General features: G+C 35.6%; 1 protein-coding gene and 1 long non-coding RNA gene across 2 annotated transcripts in view; one reads left to right on the top strand and one right to left on the bottom strand.

Annotated features, from left to right (window-relative positions):
* Window positions 1–6,237: 6,237 nt before the first annotated feature.
* LOC141558995 (uncharacterized) lies at window positions 6,238–23,838 on the bottom strand. Its single transcript, XR_012487196.1, has 3 exons — window positions 23,716–23,838; window positions 9,448–9,618; window positions 6,238–6,610 (listed from the first exon to the last, which is right to left on the bottom strand). It is a non-coding gene; the product is annotated as an uncharacterized LOC141558995 (long non-coding RNA).
* CYP1A2 (cytochrome P450 family 1 subfamily A member 2) overlaps window positions 23,744–24,119 on the top strand; it is a 10,171-nt gene continuing 9,795 nt past the window's right edge. The window contains 1 exon segment of the mRNA XM_074296977.1: window positions 23,744–23,848. The gene's annotated coding sequence lies outside the window, so the exon portion shown is untranslated.

The raw sequence follows: 24,119 nt of genomic DNA, 5'->3' as shown, positions 1-24,119 counted from the left end.
TCCCAATGACAGGCAATCCCATACATTTTACATGTGTTACAATATAACCTAGATACAATATATGTGTGTAAATACCATTTTCTTGTTGCACATTAATTATTAGCTTCTGAAGGTATAAGTAACCTGGGTAGATAGACAGTAGTGCTAACAATTTAGATTCGCTTCCCAGTGTTCCTTCTCTGGGTATAGTTATTTCTGTCCTTCACTGATCAACTGGAAGTGAGTTGGATCTTCTTTATGTTGAAGATTTCCACTTCCATCAGAATACATCCTCATACAGTATTGTTGTTGAAGTGTATAGTGATCTTCTGGTTCTGCTCATTTCACTCAGCATCAGTTGATGTAAGTCTCTCCAAGCCTCTCTGTATTCCTCCTGCTGGTCATTTCTTACAGAGCAATAATATTCCATAAGCCTTCATATACCACAATTTACCCAACCATTCTCCCTGATGGGCATCCATTCAACTTCTAGTTTCTAGCTACAACAAAAAGAGCTGCCACAAACATTTTGGCACATACAGGTCCCTTTCCACTCTTTAGTATTTCCTTGGGGTATAAGCCCAGGAGTAGCACTGCTGGGTCAAAGGGTATGCACAGGTTGACAACTTTTTGGGCATAGTTCCAGATTGCTCTCCAGAATGGCTGGATTCTTTCACAACTCCACCAACAATGCATCAGTGTCCCAGTTTTCCCACATCCCCTCCAACATTCATCATTATTTGTTCCTGTCATCTTAGCCAATCTGACAGGTGTGTAGTGGTATCTCAGAGTTGTCTTAATTTGCATTTCTCTGATCAGTAGTGATTTGGAACACTCTTTCATATGAGTGGATAGAGTTTCAATTTCATCATCTGAGAATTGTCTGTTCATATCCTTTGACCATTTATCAATTGGAGAATGGTTTGGTTTCCTATAAATCAGGGTCAGTTCTCTATATATTTTGGAAATGAGACCTTTGTCAGAACCTTTACTTTTAAAAATATTTTCCCAATTTGTTACTTCCCTTCTAATCTTGTTTGCATTAGTATTATTTGTACAGAAACTTTTTAGTTTGATGTAATCAAAATCTTCTATTTTGTGATCAATAATGATCTCTAATTCTCCTCTGGTCATTAAATTCCTTCCTTCTCCACAGGTCTGAGAGGTAGACTATTTTCTGTTTCTCTAATCTATTATGATCTCCTTCTTTATGCCTAAATCATGGACCCATTTTGATCTTATCTTGGTATATGGTGTTAAGTGTGGATCCATATCTAATTTCTGCCATACTAATTTCCAGTTTTCCCAACAGTTTCTTCCGAATAATGAATTTTTGTCCCTAATGTTGGTATCTTTGGGTTTGTCAAAGATTAGATTGCTATAGATGTATCCTTTTTTGTCCTTTGCATCTAATCTGTTCCACTGATCTACCGTTCTATTTCTTAGCCAGTACCAAATGGTTTTGGTGACTGCTGCTATATAATACAGCTTTAGATCAGGTACACTTAGACCACCTTCCTCTGACTTTTTTTTCATTAGTTCCCTTGCAATTCTCCACCTTTTATTCTTCCAGATGAATTTTGTTGTTATTTTTTCTAGGTCATTAAAATAGTTTCTTGGGAGTCTGATTGGTATAGCACTAAATAAATAGATTAGTTTGGGGAGTATTGTCATCTTGATTATATTCGCTTGGCCTATCCAAGAGCACTGAATGTCTTTCCAATTATTTAAATCTGACTTTATTTTTGTGACAAGTGTTTTGTAATTTTTCTCATATAATTCCTGACTATTCTTTGGTAGATGGATTCCCAAATACTTTATACTCTCAATATTTGTTTGGAATGGAATTTCTCTTTGTATCTCTTGCTGTTGCATTTTGTTGGTGATATATAAAAATGCCGAGGATTTATGTGGATTTATTTTGTATCCTGCAACTTTGCTAAAATTCTGAATTATTTCTAATAGCTTTTTAGCAGAGTCTTTGGGGTTCTCTAAGTATACCATCATATCATCTGCAAAGAGTGACAGTTTGATTTCCTCATTTCCTACTCTAAAGGAATGTATATTTTCTTTAACAATTATCTATATAGCATCATTCAGATGATATTACAAGTTTTTCAGTCCTAACTTTTTCAAGTCTGCTTATATATATATATATATATATATATATATTTTTTTTAAACTTAGCTGACTGATCTAGCTCTGAGAGCAGAATGTTGAAGTCTTTTAAAACTATGTTACTATCTTGAACTTTCTACAATTCAGGAAACTTTTCTTTTGTGAAAATGCCATTTGAATGCATATATATTTAACAATGATATTGTTAATTTGTCTATGACAAATTTTATAATATTTTCCCTGTTTATTTCTCTTAACATTGTAAATTTGTATTTTTTCTTTGATGGGATAATTACAACTTTCACTTATTTATACTTTTCTTATGACTAGTAAATTTATTCCAGTAAAATTTATTCTGTATGTGACATTATTTATTATTTGTTTCTTGGATGTTAGATATTTCTTATATATGTCAAATTGTTGGTTTCATTTTCTCATTCATCTTATATTCTCATTGTATTGTTTAGCCAATTCTAATTCAAGGGTATGATAGTTTAAGTTTGTGTTTTCCTTCATTTATGTCTTTTGTATTGATATTTGATTTCTTTCTCTATTAAGTCAGCACTTTATCCCTTTGGTTCATTTTTCTCATACTAATTTGATGCCATTTTATTCATAAAGTTCTTCATTCCAGTCACTATTCAAATGTGTACACTGAATTTATTTACTTTAATTTTTCTTTCTCTCTTTCATTCATTCACGTATTTTCCATTCTATTGACCCTTCACTTTTACTGATCCTGATGAATGTGTAGTTCAAAATCATCTCATACTCAATCTCTTAGCTTTAGAAACACTACTTTGCGGTGCTTTTTTCTAAGAAGTTTTTATTTGTTTTGTCCTCCTTATTTCTCTACCCTTTCAGTCTTGTCTGAATTATATTTTCCCATTAATAACTTAAAATTAATTAACCAATCAACAAGCAGTTATGAAGTCCCTTCTATGTGCTAGATATGGAGATACAAATACAAGGACCAAAAAAATTCCCTCAAAGAGCTTACTTTCTATCATGGGAAACAATATGTACATATGTAAGTATATTCAGAATAAACACAAAATAAATGCAAAGTTATTTAACAAGGGAGAGAATAAATATTTGGGGAGATCAGTAAAAGCATCATGTAGAAAGTAGTGCTTGAACTTCATCTTGAAGGAAATAAGGATTTTATGAAGGGGAAATTTATTCTAGATGTGGGAATGGCCAGTGCAAAAGCATAAAGATAGAAGATAAATTACCTGGCTTATTTGAGGTTGGGAAGAAAAGTTGTGTATAACAATCCTGGAAAGATAGGTTAGGGACATGTCATAGAGGACAAGGCAAAAAGACAAAAAGAGGCATTTATATTTTATCCCAGAGACAACAAAATAGCCACTGGAATTTGTTGAGAGTGTCATGTAGTAAGATTGTCTCTTAAGCAAAGTCACTTTGGCAGCTATGTAGAGGATGGATTATAGAGAGGCAGGAGACCAATTAGACCACTGCAATAGTCCAAGCAAGAGGTGCTGATGGCCTGAGCTAAAGTCATGTCTGTGTAAATCATTAGAAATGGATTCATGGTGGCAGCTAAGTGGTGCAATGATTAGAGCACCAGCCCTAAAATCAGGAGGACCTGGCTTCAAATCTGCTCTCAGACACTTAACACTTCCTGACTGTGTGACCCTGGGCAAGTCACTTAACCCCAATTGCCTCAGCAAAAAAAAAAAAAAAAAGTCAACTCAAGGCACATTGAAGATGTAGAAATGATCAAATTTGGCAACTGACTAGAAATGTGGGGAGAGAGAAATAATGAGTGAGCGATTGAGGATAGTGCTGAAATTATGAGCATAGAAGATAGGATGAATGATGGGATCCTTGACAGAAATAGGAGAATTCTATAAAGGAAAGGGTTTGAAGAGAAAGATAAAAAGTTCTATTTTAAACACACTGAATTCGAGATGCTTATAAGACATTTGCTGAAAATGCCCATTAAGCAATTCCTTACTGATTTAGGGCTGGGGTTCATGAGAAAAGGGAAAAAAACCATAAGGCTTGATGTATAGATCTATGAGTCATCTGCATTGAGAGGATAATTAATAGTAATAATTTTCTATCAATTATATCCCTATAAAATTCATAATATAAAAGTTCTTTGCAAACTTATATTATTTGATCTTCCCATCAACACTGAAGTAGGTGTTATTATCCCAATTTTACAATGGTGCTGTTGAGGTCCACAAGAGAGACAAATTAGAGAAAAGGGCCTGGGAGAAAATTTTTATGATGCACTCATAATCAGGAGGCATAATATGAGTGAACCAGCAAAGAAGAGACGGGAGAAGGAAAACCAGGAATGAATAGTGTCACAAAAAACAGGTAATCTTTATTTTTTGCTGGGGCAATTGAGGTTAAGTGACTTGCCCAGGGTCACACAGCTAGGAAGTGTTAAGTGTCCATGGTCAGATTTGAACTCAGGGCTAGTGCTCTATCCATTACACTAACTAGCTGCCCCAAAACAGGTTATTTTCACAAATAAAGGGTCATCAGTCTCAAATACTAGAGAGTAGTTGAGAAAGATGAGGCCTGAGAAAGGCCATCAGATTTGGCAGTGAAGAGCTCATCAGAGATAGCAATTTCACTGAGTGATGTTCAGAAGTCAGATTGCAAAGGATGAGAGAAGTGAAGATAAAAGATGCACAGCTTTTTCTAGGATTTTGCCTGTGAAAGGGAAGAGAGATGTGGACTGGAAGCTTTACGAGATAGAAGAGTCTCTTGTTCAGTCATTTTCAGTCATGTTCAAGTTTTCATGACCGTTGGGGTTTTCTTGGAAAAGCTATTGGAGTGGTTTGCCAATTCTTTCTCTGGACCATTTTACAGATGAGGAAAATAAAGTAAATATTGATAAATTATTTGCCTGTGGTTATACAGCTAGTGTCTGAGGCCATATCCAGACTTAGTGCATTAGCCACTGTGTCACCTAGCTGGCCACTATTAGAGTCTAGTGAGATTTTTCTCATGATACAGGAGACTTGGGTGTGTTTCAAGGTAGCAGGAAAGAAATCAATTAATAGGGAAAATTGAAGATTAATAAGAGAGGGGAATGATTGTGACAATCTTCTGCAGAAGATGAAAGAGGATGGGATCTAAGGTGCATGTAGAGTTGTTGATTTTGACAAGAAAGAGCAGCTTTTCACCTAGGATTGGCGTAAAAGAGGAGATAATGGAAGATAAAGTCAATGGGTTCTGAGAAACAAGGAAAAGGAGGAAACTTGAACTCATCCAAGACCTCACCATCTTGCTCTGTCCTTTGTAGTATTGAGATCATTCTTCTCAGTCAATTAGAGCAGAAGGAAAACAAAAGTTTGGTACCTTTGTCTTCTCGTTGTTGTTTATCAACATCCATCTCTCCTATGAAATGGTCCTATCCCATCTTTGATCTCTTTTTGCCCCTAATATAACTTTAAAAATCTCCCAAACCTTCTTTCAGTTGTTATTAGTTTTATTAAGCCTCGGTTTATTTTGAGCTTCAGCAATCCTGAAATTACTCTGAAGGATTGAGCCATGATTCTGTAGCAATCTTCTATTTCCTGTCCTTGTGTCTATCTTCTATAAAAACACACACAACAACCTTTGCCGATTGGCTAAGAACCTTCTTAAAAGCTCTGTCATCCCTACCATCCCACTGCTACCATTTTAGGATCCAGAGATTTCGGAGAAATGGAAGATTTCATACTGGACCCAGGTATGCATACACTCTACACAAGTGTTTTCTCTTTGATCTTGCTCTTCAGCATTTTTGACCCAAAGAGGTAATGGGTCCCACAGAGCAGAACTGAAACTTAGATGAAAAAAAAAAACTGTAGAACTGGGTATTTAGATATAAAAGTCATTTAGAGAGAGATCATAATTAAACCCATAAAATCTGATATCACCCTGAAACAGATTCACTGGATTTAGTTCTAATGCACATGTTGCAGGGTTAATTTTCCAAATTTACCACTCGATCAAGACAGTCTCCTGCTCAAAAAACCACTTATACTTGGCAAATACAATAGTAGAAGCATTTCTTTCCCATACCATTTTAGTAGATCTTCATTAGATTCAGATTTCATTCATTTATTAAACATGCAATCATAAATATAAAGGTTGGAGGGATCTATTGAGTTGTTATCTTTATTTTTCTATTGAATTATCTTTATTTTTCAAAATATAGAAGAATCTGAGAACTGGGCTTTAAAGACATGATCAGGGTGTGTATAACATGTATGTCACAGAGTTAGGACTCTCATTTACAGAGGAGGAAACAGACTCATAGGTGTTAAGTGACTTGTTCTATGTCAATCAGGTAGTAACTGGGAGAATCATGTTTTAGGTACTCAGCTCTTCTGACTTCAGATACAGCAATCTTTCCATTGTACTACATGGTCTGTCTATAGAATAACTTTTAATTCCATTAGTCAGGAGTTCCAGGGCCAGAAACTTCTTTCTACCAATTTTGATCTCCAGCTCTTCTGTATCTTAAAAGTTGTCTAAATCTCTGAAAGGTGAAATGACTTAAGGTTAAGCCAGTATATATCAGAAGTAGGATTTAGAGGTCACCTTGATTCTAAGGCTTTCTATACATATTGGGATGCTGCCTCTCTCAATAAAAATATATGTTTGTGCATACATACATGTATAACTACAAAATGCTTTTTACAGAAATAAAAAAGATAAAGAACCAAAGAGATACATATTCTTTATAGTTGGAGTGGGCTAATAACAAAAAATACCAAAATTTTTGACATTTTACCATTGACATTACCAGAATAAATTTGCAGCTTTAGGGCTTTACCAATTAGATTACCAAGTACCAAATTGTTATAAATTAATTAGAATTAATTAAACACATACTATTTGACAGCTAAATTGTGCTAAAACAAGCAAAAAAAAAAGTAGCTTACTATCTATTAGATGAAACATGTACATATATAAGTGTATATCTTATACATATAATAAAAACAAATTAAATAAATACAAGATAACATCTGGAGTGTGAGGGAGGCACTTTAGGCTGGAGGGATCTGAAAGGGCCTTATATAGAATATATCACTTGATTCAAGGTCTGAAGGAAACTAGTGATTGTCAAGGGAGGTGAGGAAGTAATGCATTCTAGGCATATGGTACAGCTTGTACAAAGGCATGGAAATGGGAGGTTAAATGTGCTGTGTGAAGGACAGCAAATAGATCAGTTTGACTGAAGTATAGAGAGTTTGAAGCAGAGTAATGTTATATGTTTAGAAAAGTTGGCTGGAAAAAGATTATAAAGGATTTCAAATATTAAGTTTGTTCTTAGAGGCGAAAGGGAGCCAGCCACAGGAGCTTCTAGATTATTTTAGGAATATTATTCTGGAAATGGGGAGGGGAAATACTGGTGGTAGGGCTCCCAAATAGAAGGCTATTGCAAGAATCCAGGTAAGAGTTGATAAAAACCTGACCTACATGGGGCCATGTGGGTAGAAACAAGGGCAAGGATTGGAGAGATGTGATAATACTTGACAATTGATTGGCTATGTGGGGTGAGGGAGAGGAAATTGTTGAGTGAAAATTGTGAATCTGGACGATTAGAAGGATAGGAAGGCCCTAGACAGAAATAAAGGAAGTTGAGAGCAGGAATGGATTTAGGGGAAAAGATGATGAGTTCTTTGAATTTAATATGGCTGGATTATAACCAGCTGGGAGTTTCCAGTAGACAGTTTATTCCCCAAGCAGCACTGAAGCTGAGAAAAACTCAAGGATGATTTTATAGATCTGTTTGTCATCTGCATTGAAATGATAAGTGAACCCTTGGAAGCTTATGAGATCATCAAGAGAGTATACAGACAGAAGGCTAAGAATAGAACAGAATGTTGGGATAACCCAACAATTAAGGAGCTATAAAGAAAACTGAGAAAGAGCAGCCAAACAGAACTTGAAAAAATGATAATAAAATTCATTTTAATGAATCATAAATGCAAAAAGCATTTATTAAGCACTTTCTTTTATTGTTGTGTCATTTCAGTTGTGCCCAACTCTTTCTTATCCTATTGAGGTTTTCTTGGCAGTGATACTAGATTTTGCCATTTCCTTTACTATGTCATTTTACATATGAGGAAACTGAGGCAAACAGATTCACACAGCTAGGAAGTATCTGAAACTGGATTTGAATTCACACAAATGAGTTTTCTTGATTTCAAGCCCAGAGCTCTATCTACTGCATCATCCAGCTTTCTCCTTATTAAGTACTAACAATATGCAAAAAATTGTGCTAAGAATTGTACTGGATTGCAAATACAAAAGTTTAATAGTCCCTCTGGAGATAACATATATAGGGAAGGGAAGGCTAGGGAGGGGAGTATTGATGCAGGAAATCAAAGAGTTTATAAGTGGAGTTACCTACTGGGCAGCTGCTTGACATGCCTTTTCCAATAACATTAGCAGTATCATTTGCCCTTCCTACCTAGGAGGCAATGTGGCTGTAGTATTAAGTCTGGAGTCAGAATGACCTGATTTCAAATCAAGTCTCTACAAAGCTGTATGATACCAGCAAGAGACACTTCTGTTTGCCTTGGGTTCCTCATCTGTATACTGGAGATAATAATAGCACCCATCTCCCAAGGTTGCTTAAAGATCAAATGACATAATATTTGTGAAGTGCTTAGTATGTGATACCTGGCACATAGTAGGTTTTCTATAAATGCTTATTCCCTTTTCTAGTCCCTAACTTTTTCCAATAGGAAAAAATCTTTTCCTTCCCAAATCAGTTGATTTGACTAAGGTTACAGAGTTATATAGCTGAGTTGGGGGAGAGAGAGGAGGTAAAATTCAATGGGAAACATGATTAGAGTTAGCTAGACACAATGGGCAATATGATCACAATAAAGAGTTAAGCCCTCAGGAGATGATTTCCAGAGGTAGATGTGTTAGTTCTCCAAGGCATGGTCTGGTTTAGAGGGCAAATAGAAAGATGAAGGCAAGAAAGAATAAAAGAATCTCAGGAGAAAGAACAAGAAAAAGTGAGGATGAAGATTGCACAAATCTTAATCTGTACAATAAAGTAATAATAAATAAAAACTGTCAAAGAGAGTGAAGAGAAATTGGGACTAGTCAATGAGCCCAGCCTTCTGAGCCTAGTCTGTTATTGGCAATCCCTATCTGGACTTCAGAGCACAGATAGTCTTTGTTTCTAGTTCTCTTATTATGAACATGAAGAAGAGGAGCCTAAACTAAGAATATGTTCAAAAGATACTAATAGTGGGTGGTGTTTTCTCTTTCCCACCAGGCTGCATTTGTGTGAGGAAGCAGGGATCTCAATATCACAGGTAGGGAGAGAACTCTGGGTATTTGTTTCCTTACCTGGGCCACCAGAGCCTGTTATTACTTGCAATTTCATTGTTTCTTACTTTTAGGTGAATGAGTGCCATGGACTGTGCTTCTATCTTGTGGACTTTGGAAAATGGGGAGAAAGAGCTGACAAAGTTCCAACGTCCATTGACCAGGCCAGAGTTTGCATTCTACTAGAAGAGTCTGAAGGAAAAAAAATTTAAAAGAAGAGTCAGTTAGGTGACACAATGGTTAGAGTATCAGCCCTGAAATCAGGAGGCCCTGAGTTCAAATGTGACCTCAGACACTTAATGCTTCCTAGCTGTGTGACCTGGGAATTGCCTCGGCAAAAAAGAAAGAAAGAAAAGAAAAAGGAAGAAGAAGAAGAGTCTGAAGGATTGTTTTGATTAAGCCTAGTATGGGCCCCCATCATAGCCCAGCAAGGATGCTGAGTTATACTAACAATAGGAACTCATCCATTAGCCACGTCACCTTTGGAGTGATGTTGGTGGGAGAGGGCTCCACAGAAAATGCTTCAAGTTTGAGCCCATGCTCTCAAGGGGCAGAGATATTATAGGGAGAATGAGCCACCCAGGTGTTGGTAGAGTAGTATTTGTACTCTGTTCTTCCTGTATTTTCTCAGTAAATGTTTCTTTAGGAAAATTAATTGATGTTAATTGATTAAATGACAGTCACTAATAATTGTTGATTTATATTAAGAACACACTGGAATGAAGATTTGAACTGATGACATTGGAAAAAAACAACCCTGAATCCCTCGGGGGTACCCTTAGAAACCTGAGCTGGAAATGGAGCTTTACTTTGGGATATCTAAAGACTTTCAAAGTCCTTAATGGCTATAATAGAAAAATACTAGAAGAGATTAAGATAAGCAAGACCTGGAAATATTATATCCCAGCCAAAGAGCATGAACTAAATGGGGGCCCTTTGGGCAAAGGGAAGGGGAGGGGAGAAGGATAAGAGAGGGATTTTTTGGGGGGGGCGATTAAGTAATAGGAGTGTAAGTTATCAGGTAGAAGCAAAGCAAAGGAGTGTGGAGGGAAGAGAGTAGAGTGAAGCTAGCTGGCATAGTGGATGGAGCACTGGCCCTGAAATCAGGAGGACTTGAGTTTGAATTCGTCTTCAAACACTTAATAGTGCCTAGCTGTGTGACCTTGGGCAAGTCATTTAATCCTAATTGCCTCAGCAACAACAACAAAAAAGAATAGAGTTAAAAGGATACTCGGGAAATTAGGAAGGAGGAAAATAAAAAATAAATAATTATAGTTTAGGATGTGAATTGCATTAATTCACCCATAAAATGGAAACAGATAAAATTTTGAACACTTAATCATACATCTACATAACCTTCTTGAGTGAGGAGAAAGAAAAAATAAAAATTGCACAGCAGAGAACAAAAGAAAACTCATTAAGAAGCAAAAAAAGAAAAAGAAAAAAAAAAAGATGAACAAACCTGAACACATTGTATAATGTATAGTTATTACATAGACTTTCTTGAAATGGAAATTTATTGCTTTTTATTTTGAATCCTCTCTTATGTTATGCTATGTCCATGGCAACTTTTTTTCTTTTCTTACTTGTTTAAAATAAAATTTTGAAAAAAGAATTCCTGGGAAAACTGAAAAGCAGATTCGGAAAAAAAAAAAAAAAAAAAAAAAGATTGGTATGACTCTTACACCATATATTACAACAAGCTTCAGGTGGATATATGATCTAAATATTCCAAGTTATATCATCAAGAACTGGTTAGAGGAGAATGAAAGGAGGTGCTTTTTATAGTTATAGCTGGAGGGAAATTAATGTAATAACCAAGCAAAGAATAGATGTGACTCTAAGAAATAAAGGACAATTTTGATTCATGCAACTGTAAAACTTTTTTGTCAAACAAGAAAGATTTAACTAGAATATAAAGAGATATTGTTAATTTTGAAAGCATTTTCATATCAAATATCATTGATAAAAATCTGATATCTAATATAAATAAATATCATCAATACATAAAACCAAACAGTTTTCTTCAATAAGTAGTCCAAAATATGAACAATTTTCAGAGAAATGCAGGAGGACCTGACTTCAGATTCGATCTCAGACACTTAACACCATTAATGTAGTCTTGTACAAACAGTTGTACACACCTAACACTGATGATGAATGCTACAGACAAAAAAGGGATTTTTTAAAGTTATGCTGAAGATGGAGGAGCTAAGAAACTTTGATTCTCTACCAATGGATGGGATGAATATGAGAAGGCAGAACTGATCAACTATTATTTTGGCTCTTTTTTTCTCTCTCAAGAAGAATGATTTTCAGATTGGAGAAGACAGAACAAAAAAAAATAATAATCAGGCAGCTAGAACCTAAGTTAGGTGAGGAGATAGAGTTTGCCAACTTGCCCTCAATGAGTTCAAGTCACAAGGTCCAGATGGATTACTAAAAAGAGGGGCAGATGTAATTGCTGAACTCAGTGAGCTCTTAAAAATAATGAATGGGAAAGATTCCATAGGATTAGAGATGGACAAAAATTCTCTTCATTTAAATAAAAATGAAAAGGGTAGTCTTAAATCTAGACTGATGGATTTGATTTTGGTTTCCTGAAAACATTTTAGAGCATGCTATTTAAAGAATGGCTAATGAGAACCCAGAACCAATTTCTTTATTTTTATTTACAATTTTTCAACATTTTAAAAGAATTTTTTTAATTCAAAAGCCTTTAATTTACATGTAAAGATAGTTTTCAACATGCATTTTGTAAGATTTTGAGTTCCATTTTCCCCTCCCTCCTTTCCTTTTCCATCCCCAAGACAAGCAATATGATACAAGCATTTTAAACATATTCCCATATTAGTCATGTTGTGAAAGAAAAATCAGAATTAAAAAAAAAAAACATGAGAAATAAAAAGCAAACAAAATAATGGTGAAAATAGTATGCTTCAATCTGCATTCAGTCTCCATAGTTCTCTCTCTCTGGTGCAGATGGACCAGTTTCAATTAGTGGAGGGAGACTCTATACTAGAACTCTCCTATACTGATGAAATCACAAGTCAGAACCAAAGAAAATAAAGTTCACAAAAAGAACTACGTGAAACGGTTGCTGGAACTCAATTTGCCCAAATTACACAATAAAATGTTTTATAAAACACTGAAGTCCTCTACACGCAAGAATTAATCATTAGTAGATTAAAGAGATTAAAGGTCTGTCAGATGAGTTCTTTGTTTGCTGATTTATTGACATCTGGAATGACTAAAATTTTGTTGTTCAGTCATTCAGTTGTGTCTGACCTTTCATGACCTGGTTGACCAACAGTCCAGGGCATTTTCTTGGCAAAAATCCTGGAGTAGTTTGCCAGTTCCTTCTCCAGTGGATTGCCTTTTGTCAAAACACTCCAGGATGTCTCATCTTTCTTAGATAACTCTGCATTGCACAGATTACAATTTCATTAAGCTATAGGAACCATATCCTATAAGGCAGTGATCTAGGAACGGTAAAGACCTAATACAATGATAATAACAGTAGAAATAATCATAACTGAGATGTATATAGCATTTTAAGGATTACAGAGAACTTAATAAACATAATCATCTCATTTGATTCTCATCTACCAAATCACATCAAAACTATCCTACAAGTTAGATATTACATATATTATTACACTTACTTTATAGATGAGAAAACAGAGATTTCATTCAAGAAATAAAGTGACTTGTCTGTGTCAGGATCTGAACCCAGTTGTCTCCTGATTATAAATGCAACACTTTTTAGGACACACCAAACTGACAAGGAAAAACTTTGTCACTGAATGAGTGACTGTGTTTAGGTGTATATTGAGGGGGACAGGGTGCAGGGGAGAGGATTCTTCTTTTTAATTGTTCTGGACGAGGATAGGAAATAAAAGAGATCAACTTTATAAGGAGAAAGATCCCGCCAAAGAGAAATCATTTAAGGAAATTTATTACCATGCATGCTAACAGGGAACTTTTTTGTGGGAAAGAAGGATGAGGAGATCATTCTTAGGGACACTGGAGTTAGACTGACCTCAGGAAAGATGAAGAAGCAATGATCAAAAAATTAAATACTATGTTATTGACAAAAATCTGTGACAATCAAGGCATCCACAGTCTAATGGGGAACCTGCAAACAACTATGGGCACCTGCATTTTATTAGAAATATATAGGGGAGGGGGCAGCTAGGTGGTGCAGTGGATAGATCACCAGCCTTGAATTCAGGACCCGAGTTCAAATTTGGTCTCAGACACTTCCTAGCTGTGTGACCCTGGGCAAGTCACTTAACCCCAGCCTAAAAAAAAAAAAAAGAAAAGAAAAGAAAAAAAAAAGAAAGAAATATATAGGGGAGGGAAAGGGACCCACATGTGCAAAAATGTTTGTGGCAGCCCTATTTGTAGTGGCAAGAAACTGGAAACTGAGTGGATGCCCATCGGTTGGAGAATGGCTGAATAAGTTATTATGGTATGTGAATGTTATGGAATATAATTGTTCTGTAAGAAATGACCAACAGGATGATTTCCTGGAGAGTCTTACATGAACTGATGCTGAGTGAAGTGAGCAGAACCAGGAGATCATTGTGCACGGCAACAGCAAGACCATATGGTGATCAATTCTGATGGATGTGACTTTTTCCAACACTAAGATGATCCAGGCCAGTTCCAATGATCTTGTGATAAAGAGAGCCATCTACCCAGAGCCAGGACTGTGAGAACTGAATGTGGATCACAACATAGCCTTTTCACTCTTTTTGTTGTTGTTTGCTTATATTTTATTTTCTTGCTCATTTTTTCCTTTTTGATTTGATTTTTCATGTGCAGCTTGATAATTGTATAAACTTGTATGCATATATTGGATTTAATATATATTTTGCCATGTTTAAAATATATTGGATTACTTGCCATCTAGGGGAGGGGGTGGAAGGAAGGGGGGGAAATTGGAACACAAGGTTTTGCAAAGGTTAATGTTGAAAAATTATCCATGCATATGTTTTGAAAATTAAAAAGCTTTAATTAAAAAAAAAGAAATATACAGGCAAGTTAACCTCAGAAAAAAGATGACAAATTAGTGAGGGAAGAGAAACCAAGAAGGTCCTTTAGCAGGAGTTGAATCTTAAAGGAATCCAGGGAGCCAGGAGGAAGAGGTGAAAAGGGGGAGTATCCCAGGCAGAGAGGAACAGTCAGAGAAAAGACAAGAGTTCAGAGATGGAGCAGCATGTGTGAGCAAATCCAAATAGGCTATCATGGCTGAATCACAGAGTACGTGGCAGGAATAAAGTATTAGTAAAGTATTAGAAGTCTGGAAAAGTAAGAAAGGGCCAAGTAATGAAGAACTTTAAAAGTTAAACAAGAGGTTTCATGTTTGAATCTAAAGGTAATGAGGAGCCACTGAGCAGAGAAGGTGATCATTCTGGCAGCTATGGGACAATTGGAATGGGAAGACACTTGAGGCCGGAAGAATAACTTGTAGGTCATTACAATAGTCCAAGTGGGAGGTAAAGGGAAACTATACCAAAGGAATAGACAGGAAATGTATATAAAAAATATTGTGAAGGTAGAAACCTATTTCCTGATATGGCAACCCCAGATCAGATACATGAGGTCAGTGAAAGAGAAGAATCAAGAATGTCACTGGGAGTGGTGAGTCTATTGTGACTATTGTGTGTTTTTAAACAGTAAAGTTTGGAAGAAAGATAATGATTTCTCTTTTGCATAGATTGGGCTTTGGATGTCCATGGGACATTCAGTTTGAGATGTTTCAGACACCATTGTTGTTTAAAGATTGGAAGTTAGGGCAGAATATCTAGATTTCAGAATCATCCACATAGGCATGATGATCCATGGGAGCTGTTGAGATCCACAAGGGAATTAATATAAAGTCAGAAAATAGTTCCAAGGACATCCTTAAGGGACATGCATGATGAGTCAGTGTCATATGGAAGAAGATTCCGACAAGGAGACTGAGAAGGAGCAATCAGATGGGCTCAGAACCTCTCCAGAGACTTCCTATTCCTTCTGGAATCAAGTAGAAAATTGTTAGCATTCAAAGCTCTTCAGAACTTGGTCTTTCTACATTCCCAGTGTTCTTCGATTTTACTCCGTCCACCTAGTCTATGATCTAGGAGAGAACAGTGTTACTCAAACCTAGATAGGAGAGAGCATTGAAGTGAAGAAGGTAATGTGGAGGGCTGCAGAGAGGTGAAGAATTAAAAGGATTTGGAAACCGCCAGTAGAGTTGGCAATGAAGAGATCATTGGGAACTTTTATTTGAATAATGAATAATGAAGTTGGAAAGCAGTCTATAGAGAGTTTAGAAGAAAGTGAAAAAAGAGAAACACCAATTATAGATGACTTTCTCAAGCCATTTTGGCACAAGAGGGAGGAGAGATGCAAGATATTAATTAGTGGGATAGTTGGACACTAGTGAAGATTGTTTTTGACTTACTTGAACTGATGCTAAGTGAAATGAGTAAAACCAGGAGATCATTATACATGGCAACAAGATTATAAGATAACCAATTCTGATGGATGTGGCTCTCTTTAACAATGAATTGCTTCAGACCAGTTCCAATTGTTCAGTAATGAAGAGAGCCATCTATACCCAGGGAGAGGACTGTGGGAAGCACAACAAAGCATTTTCACTCTTTCTGTTGTTGTTTGCTTGCATTTTTGTTTTCCTTCTCAGGTTTTTTTTTTTCTTTCTAGATCCGATTTTTCTTGTGCGGCAAGATAACTGTATGGATATGTATACATATATTTGATTTCACATATATTTTAACATGTATTGGAATACCTGCCATCTAGGGGAAGAGGTGGGAGGAAGGATGGGAAAATTTGGAACAGAAGGTTTTGCAAGGGTTAGTACTAAAAATTTACCCATGCATCTATTTTGTAAATAAAAAGCTATAATAATAATAAAAAAAGAAAAACAGAAAACAAACAAAAAAACTTTACCCTTGGAAACAGAGCTAAGATGGTAGAGTAAAAGCACCTGAGCTCTCCCCAATGTCCCTCCAAACAATTTAAAAATATCTTAACCTCATTTCTCAAACATAGAAGGAACTGAATCAAATTTATAAAAAAAATAAGAGTTATGCCCCAATTGATGAATGGTCAAAAGATATGATCTGTACCCAAAGGGCTATAAATTTATGCATATCCTTTGACATAATAACATCACTACTTGACATGAGTACTGAAAGATTCAGGAAAAAAAAGAAACAATAATTTATATGTACAAAAATATTTTTAGGACAGAATTGGAAATTGAAGGGATGCCCATTAACTGGGGAATGGCTCTATAAACTATGGTATGTGTTTGTGATAGGATATTATCATTCTCTGGGAAATGATGAACAGGATGCTTTCAGGGGGAAAAATCCTGGACAGCCCTCCATGCACACAAAGTGAAATGTACTGAATAAAAAGTAATAGCAATGTTCCAGGATGAACAGCTATGAATGATTATTATTCTCAGTAGTACAGTCATCCATGACTACTCTGAAGGAATTATGATGAAAAATCCTATCCATTACCAGAGAAGGAACTGATTGTGTCTGAATATTAAAAAAAAAAAAAAAAAAAAAAAAGCATTCTCTCTGGATCTGTCTCTGTCTCTGTTTCTAAGTCTGTCTCTGTCTCTGTCTCTCTGTCTCTCTCTCTTTCTCTTTCTGTTGCTCTCTACCTCTTTCTTTCTGAGTGTCTCTAAAACTTAATTTTTTTTGAGGAATTCTATTTTTATCAGGTGGGAGATCTACATGTTTTTCCCCACAACCTGGCTTTTGTGGAAACGTTTTGCATAACTTCACAAGTAGTTTCTTAATAGTAGGTGGGAATAAGGGAGAGAACGTAGCACTCAAAAATTTTAAAAACAAAGGTAAATTTTTTTGTGTGTTTTGATGTAAGGGGTGGAGCAAATATTAAATAAATAAATAATGCTTTAAATCAAATTCTATTATGGCAGAACCAACAAAACATTAAAGAAAAATAATTTTCCACCAAAGACAATTTAGAAAGTTGTCAAGAAAGGTCCATCTCAGTGTAATACTGGTTAGACCCTGTGAAAGACCATGCAGCATAGACCATGGGGAGGAAGGGGAGGGGAGAAACACCAACCAAAGGTTTTGGGAACAATTCATCAATAACAGCAGCAACTTTGGGAGCTCTCAACCAATAGAAAATAAGGAGGTTGTACAACTAATCAGAAAAATTCTTTGTTGGCACTCACTCACTAGGTGAGGGACTCTATCAAATTGCCTTTATGTAGTTCAAATCTCTGTCCCAAAGATAAGAGAAGTACTAGCTCACTAGTGCTTGCAGCCATAGGAGCATATAGGTCCTGGTCATGAGTCCAGGTTGGCAAAGAATGTCTGGGTCTTTCAGACTGTTTAGATTTCTGAAGCTCAGGAGAGTGACCTTATCTTGCCCTGGACATCTGAAGAAGTTGAGAGCTGCATCCAGATGAGCTAAGGACTACTGTATCCCAGTTTCCTACCCTTGGTGGATTAGGATAATGGTATAATTAGGGAATCCCAGAGAATCAACCAAAAAAACTAATTGAAATAATTAGCAACTTCAGCAAAGTTTCAGAATATAAAATAAATCTACATAAATTATCAGCATTTCTACATATTAGTAACAAAGTCCAGCAGGAAGAGATAAGAAAAGAAATTTTATTTTTAAAAACTGTAGACAATATTAAATACTTGGGATTCTTCCTGCCAAGACAAACCCAATAACTATATAAACACTATTAAAAAACTTTTCACAAAATTAAGTCATATCTAAACAACTGAAAAAATATTAATTTCTCATGGGTTAGCTGGGTCAATATAACAAAAAGACAATTTCATTTAAATTAATTTACCTATTTACTTCCATACCAAAAGAATTATTTTAAGAGCTAGAAAAAATTATAACAAGTTATCTGGAAGAACAAAAGGTGGGAGAATCAAGGGAATTAGTGGGAAAAAATATGAAGAAAAGTGGCCTAGCAATATCGAGTCTCAGACTGTATTACAAAGCAGTAATCATCAACAATGTGCTACTGGATAAGAAATAGAGTGGTGGATTAGTATAATAGATTAGGTACACAATACAAAGTAGAAAATGACTGAGGAGGATTCTGTAAAGATGGTGGAGTAGGTCAGAAAATTCCAAGCACTGCATTCCTCCACAAACAAAACAAAAATTGTGTCTCAGGGTGAACATAGACAAGTGAAAAACAAATAAGACTTAGAGGAGATTCTAGGACAATAGGAGAAGAAAGATCTCATGATAACTTATTAATAGCTCCCAGCTAGATCTATTGATATAACAAGGAAAGAATCCTAGGGCTACCTGTGTTTAGAGCCAGAAGCAAAAGAACTTTCACCTGAGTGTGGGGAGTCTGGAGTCTGAGTCTCAGAAGACTGAGGGAATCTTAACTAATAAGGTAAGCTCAACTGGGCTGCTGCTGAGATATAGCCCTAGACCATAAGGAACCAGCACATCTGTTGAGTACAGAAGCTGTAAGGTAGGGAAGATGCTGGCTGCAAGAAATTACAGGAAGGGGAAGTGGGTTCCAGGTCATAGGGGAAAACTGAAAAAAGATCTGAAGCTAGAAGCGCCATTCCCCTCCTCTTCTTCTCCTCCCCAAGATTAGACGTGATTGCACTAATAAGTTCATATTTAAAAAAAAAAAAAATGAGCAAGCAAAGGAAAAAGAATCCAACCTTAGAAACTTACTATGGGAATAGGGAAGACTGGGGTTCATCTTTAGAGGAGGATATTGAAGTTAAAAGAAAAACCTCTCCTACTCCAACCTACCTGCCCCAAAACAATCCATATACCTCAAAAAAGATTTTAAAATTGAGGAAAAACTTTTAAAAAGCACAATCCAAAAAACCAAGAAGATTATGAAAATCAATCAACTATAAAAGGAGATTCAGAGTTTCAAAGAAGAAAATGATTCTTTGAAAATCAGAATTGGGCAAGGAGAAGCCAGTGAAATTATAAAAGACCAAGAAATAATAAAACAAAATAGAAATAATGAAAAATAAAAGAGAATGAATATAATTTTATTGCAAACAAACCTGAACTCAGTAGAAAATTTAACATATAAGAGCCAACATCAAAGATGTTGGTCTTCAAGGGACTCAATAAAGGCAAGTTGTTTATGTTTTATATGTGGAATCATAAACTATGTGTTTAAGACTGGCATTAGTAATTGGGTAGTCCAAAAGAAAAATTTGGGTAGAGCGGAGTATGATGTGACTCTAAAAAGCAAAACCATCTAGGAAAAGTTAAAAATGCTATATGAATGAGGTGAAAGAATAAGATCCAAAACAGAGGAATTAGATGGAGGAAGAGGGCTTTTAGTTTTGAAAACCTACTTGCATAGGGAATGGGATAAAGAGAGAATTATATACCAAAAAAGAGTAGCACCCTCCAAAATTTATAAAGAAATAAGGGGTACAGGAATAGGATAATGTGGGTATAGAAAAATGTGAAGGGGCAGCTAGGTGGCGCAGTGGATAGAGCACCAGCCTTGAATTTAGGAAGATCCAAATTCAAATCTGGTCTCAGACACTTAACACTTCCTAGCTGTGTGACCCTGGACAAGTCACTTAACCCCAGCCTCAGGAGGGAAAAAAAAATGTGAAGATTTATGTCAGTGTGTGTAGATTAATGAGAAATAAAGAAGGAGGGAAAGAATAAAGGGAGAATATAAGGGAGGGATCCAAGGTGGGGAGGAGGGCATGGGAAGGTTATGTAATAGCTAGGTAATTTAATGGGTTAGATGTGAAGTTGAAGAGTTAACAGAAATAGGAAATAAAAGGTATATACATATATATGTATGCATGTGTATATATATATATATATATACATATATATATAATAACAATGATCAGAAATAGAATTTATTAGAAAAAAGTAGGGGAATAATCATTGATCTCATCCAAAGTCAAACAAAAAAGATTCAATCAAGAGAGAAATCTACATTATTGGTCAGCCATATTAATATTGTTTTAGATGTATATGTATGTAAGTGTATATGCATTTTTATATGCAAGTACTTGCTTATGTACAAAGTTTTACAAAAATGAATGTTGAAAATTATCTTTACATGTATTTGGAAAAATAAAATGCTATTGAAAAAAATAAGTGTATATCTGTATGTGTGTTATGTTGGTCGGTGTATGTATGTGTGCAGATATATATATATATATATATGTGTGTGTGTGTGTGTGTGTGTGTGTGTGTGTATGATATATATGTGTATGCCTGGGGGCATGTGTATACATGTAGATATAAATGCGCGCACAAACAAATCCAATGCAACCAAGATTAGAAGTAAAGCAGAAAATTGGGAAAATGTTTTTATAGCAAGTTTCTCTGATAATGGCCTCATTTCTCAAATTTATAAAGACTTAATCCAATATACAAACATCATTCTGCATAGTCAAAAGATATTAACAGGTGGTTTTCTGTTAGGATTACTAGGTGAGAACTTTATTTTATTTATTTATTATAGGTAATTTGTCAAAAATTAGAATTTATTTATTTATTTATTTATTATAGGTAATTTGTCAAAAATTAGAAAATTAATGGTATAGAGAACTAAATTTAGAAGTTCCCTAGGGCTACCTGTGGATGTTAGGATTACTAGGTGAGAACTCAGGTTGTCTGGACAATTACAAGGTGAGAACTCAGGTTGACTTGATAGAAGGAGCAAGCTCATTGGCTGAAGTGGTTCTTCCCAGAAGCCCTTGCATTATCCCACGCCCATTCTCTGGGAGGATAAAAGAGACAACAGGAAGGGAAGTCGGGCCACAGGTAGCCCTAGGGAACTTCTAAATTTAGTTCTCTATACCATTAATTTTCTAATTTTTGACAAAGATGCACTGGCTCCGGCAGACAGGTTTTATAACCCACCAGAAGGGCAGTGTCCAGTGCGAGCATCTCCACTGTCCTTAGATAATCGCCAGGTGATGTGGAGAGTCTTCTTCTTGAATCTCCTCCAGCTCTTATCCTTCTCCAGGCAGACTGACTTTCCCACTGTTGTCTCTTTTATCCTCCCAGAGAATGGGCGTGGGATAATGCAAGGGCTTCTGGGAAGAACCACTTCAGCCAATGAGCTTGCTCCTTCTATCAAGTCAACCTGAGTTCTCACCTTGTAATTGTCCAGACAACCTGAATTCTCACCTTGTCACTGTCCAGACAACCTGAGTTCTCACCTAGTAATCCTAACAGTTTTCAGAAGAAAAAATCAAAGTTATCTAGAGTCATATGAAAAAATGCTCTAAATAACTATTGGTTAGATAAATGCAAATTTAAACAATTTTGAGGTATACCTATCAGATTGGCTAATATAACAGAAAAGAGAAATGAAATGTCAGACAGATGTGGAAAAATTAAAACACTAATGCATTGTTGATGAAGTTGTGGTATATGATCATGATGGAATATTATTGTGCTTTAAGAAATGGTGAGCAGGATTGTTTCAAAAAAACCTGGAAAGACATGTATGAACTCGTATAAGATTAAGTGAACAATAATTCAAGACAATTCTGAAGGACTTGTGATAGAAGATGTTATTTACCTGCAAAGAAAGAACTGATGGAGTCTGGATACAGATTGAAACATACTTTTAAAAAAATCCCCCCCCAAATCATTTATTTTTCTTGGTTTTTTTGTCTGTTTTCTTCCCCCACATAGCTAACATTGAAATGTGTTTTGCATGATTGAAAATATATAATCTATATCAATTTGCTTGCCTTCTCTAAGAGGGGGGAAAGGAAGAAAAGGAGAGAGAGAATTTCAAATGTCCAAATTTCAAACTTTAAATTAAAAAAAATGAATATTAAATTAATCCAAGCCAACTCCAATAGATTTGGAATGGAAAATGCCATCTGCAACCAGAGAAAGAACTATGGAGACTGAATGCAGATTGAAACATACTATTTTTACCTTTTTGTTATTGTTTGTTTTTCCTTTCTCATGATTTTTCCCTTTTATACTGATTTTTCTTTCATAACATTACTAATATGGAAAATATGTTTAAAATAATTATACATATATGACCTATGTCAAATTGCTTTTTAAAAAATATATATTTAAAATATTTACTAAATTTTTCCCATTTACATTTAAAACAATTTTTAACATTTGTTTTCAAAAGTTTTGGATCTTAGATTCTTTCCCTTATCCTCACCCCTAGTCCCCATGAAGAAACCACATGTGAAGGTATACAAAACATGTCCACAAAAGTCATGCTGTAAAGGAAATCAGAGACCTCCCACCCTAACAAAATAGTAAAAAAACAATGTTTAAAAAAAAGGGAGAGAGGGAGAGAGTATGGATAGGATTCTTCATCATAAGTCCTTTAGTATAGTCGTGGATCCTCATACTGTTGAGAATAGCAAGTCATTTACAGCTGGTCATCCCAAAATGCTGCTATTACTTTGTATACAGTACATTTCCACTTTGCTTGAGTTTATGGAGGACTTCCCAGATTTTTTTTTCTGAGATCAGCCTGATTATCATTTCTCATAGAACAATAATATTCCATGACAATAACATAACACAATTTATTCAGTCATTCCCCAATTGAGGGCATCCTCTCAATTTCCAAATTTTTGCTCTAAGAGAGCTGATTGCTTGCCGTTTTGAGGAGGGAGAAGGTAAGGGAGAGAAGGATAAAAAAAAAAATTGGAACTCAAAATCTTATAACAATGAATGTTGAAAATTATCTTTACATGTAATTAGAAAAATAAATATTACCAAAAAAAAAATGGCAATTCTGTAAAAAAAAAAAAAAAAAAAAAAAAGAATGTCAAAAATTGTTTTTTACATGTAATTAGAAAAAAAATTTAAAAAATAAAAATATTCTGAGAAGCAATCCATAGACTTCACCACATTGCCAAAAGGGAGCCAAGCCACATGAAAAAATGTTAACAACCTTAGATTACAAGTCCCTTAATCACTTTTATATTTTCCCCAGAACTCAGTGCAGTAAATTGCATATAGCAAGAACTTAACAACAAATGGTGGTTGGCTTGTCATTCCACTTTCTTCTCCAAGGCAATCATACTTACCTTTGGCTCATTATTTCTGTTTAGGTTGACTTCAACCTGAACCTAGGGAGGCATAGGGATGCCCTTCCCCTTAAATCCAATATCCCTTTTTACTCCTGGATTCTGTCCCAGTACCTGTACTGTAACTGTTTTTAGGGAGGAGCCAAGGGCTCAAGTCCAATTTCAAATCCTTTCAATTTGACTAGAAATGTTTTCTGATCACCTGATGGGCTTTTCAGGGCCAGTCAGGAGGAGGAGTTACATAAAAGATGGTCCATGTTCACTTCGCTGGGCTGAGGGACTCCAAAGCAGCTCGTTCCATTTCTGGGCCACTCTAAAACACCCACGTTATCCAGGTAACTTCTTTCAGCACTTCCTCAAGTTCTGGGGACCCCCTCAGTTCTAAGGTCCCTATCACAAAGGACACTGGGTTCTAGTAGTTAAATAAGGATTCTCCTCTCTCTCTCTCTCTCTCTCTTCTCTCTCTCTCTCTCTCTCTCTCTCTGTCTGTCTGTCTCTCTCTGTCTCTCTCTCTGTCTCTCTCTCTCTCTCTCTGTCTCTCTCTCTGTGTCTCTCTCTCTCTTTCTCTCTCTCTCTTTCTCTCTGTCTCTGTCTCTCTCTCTTTCT

Source organism: Sminthopsis crassicaudata, chromosome 2, assembly GCF_048593235.1.
Source record: "Sminthopsis crassicaudata isolate SCR6 chromosome 2, ASM4859323v1, whole genome shotgun sequence".
Taxonomy (NCBI): domain Eukaryota; kingdom Metazoa; phylum Chordata; class Mammalia; order Dasyuromorphia; family Dasyuridae; genus Sminthopsis; species Sminthopsis crassicaudata.
Note: the sequence above shows the minus strand (reverse complement) of the source record. Positions and strands in the feature narration are given on the sequence as shown.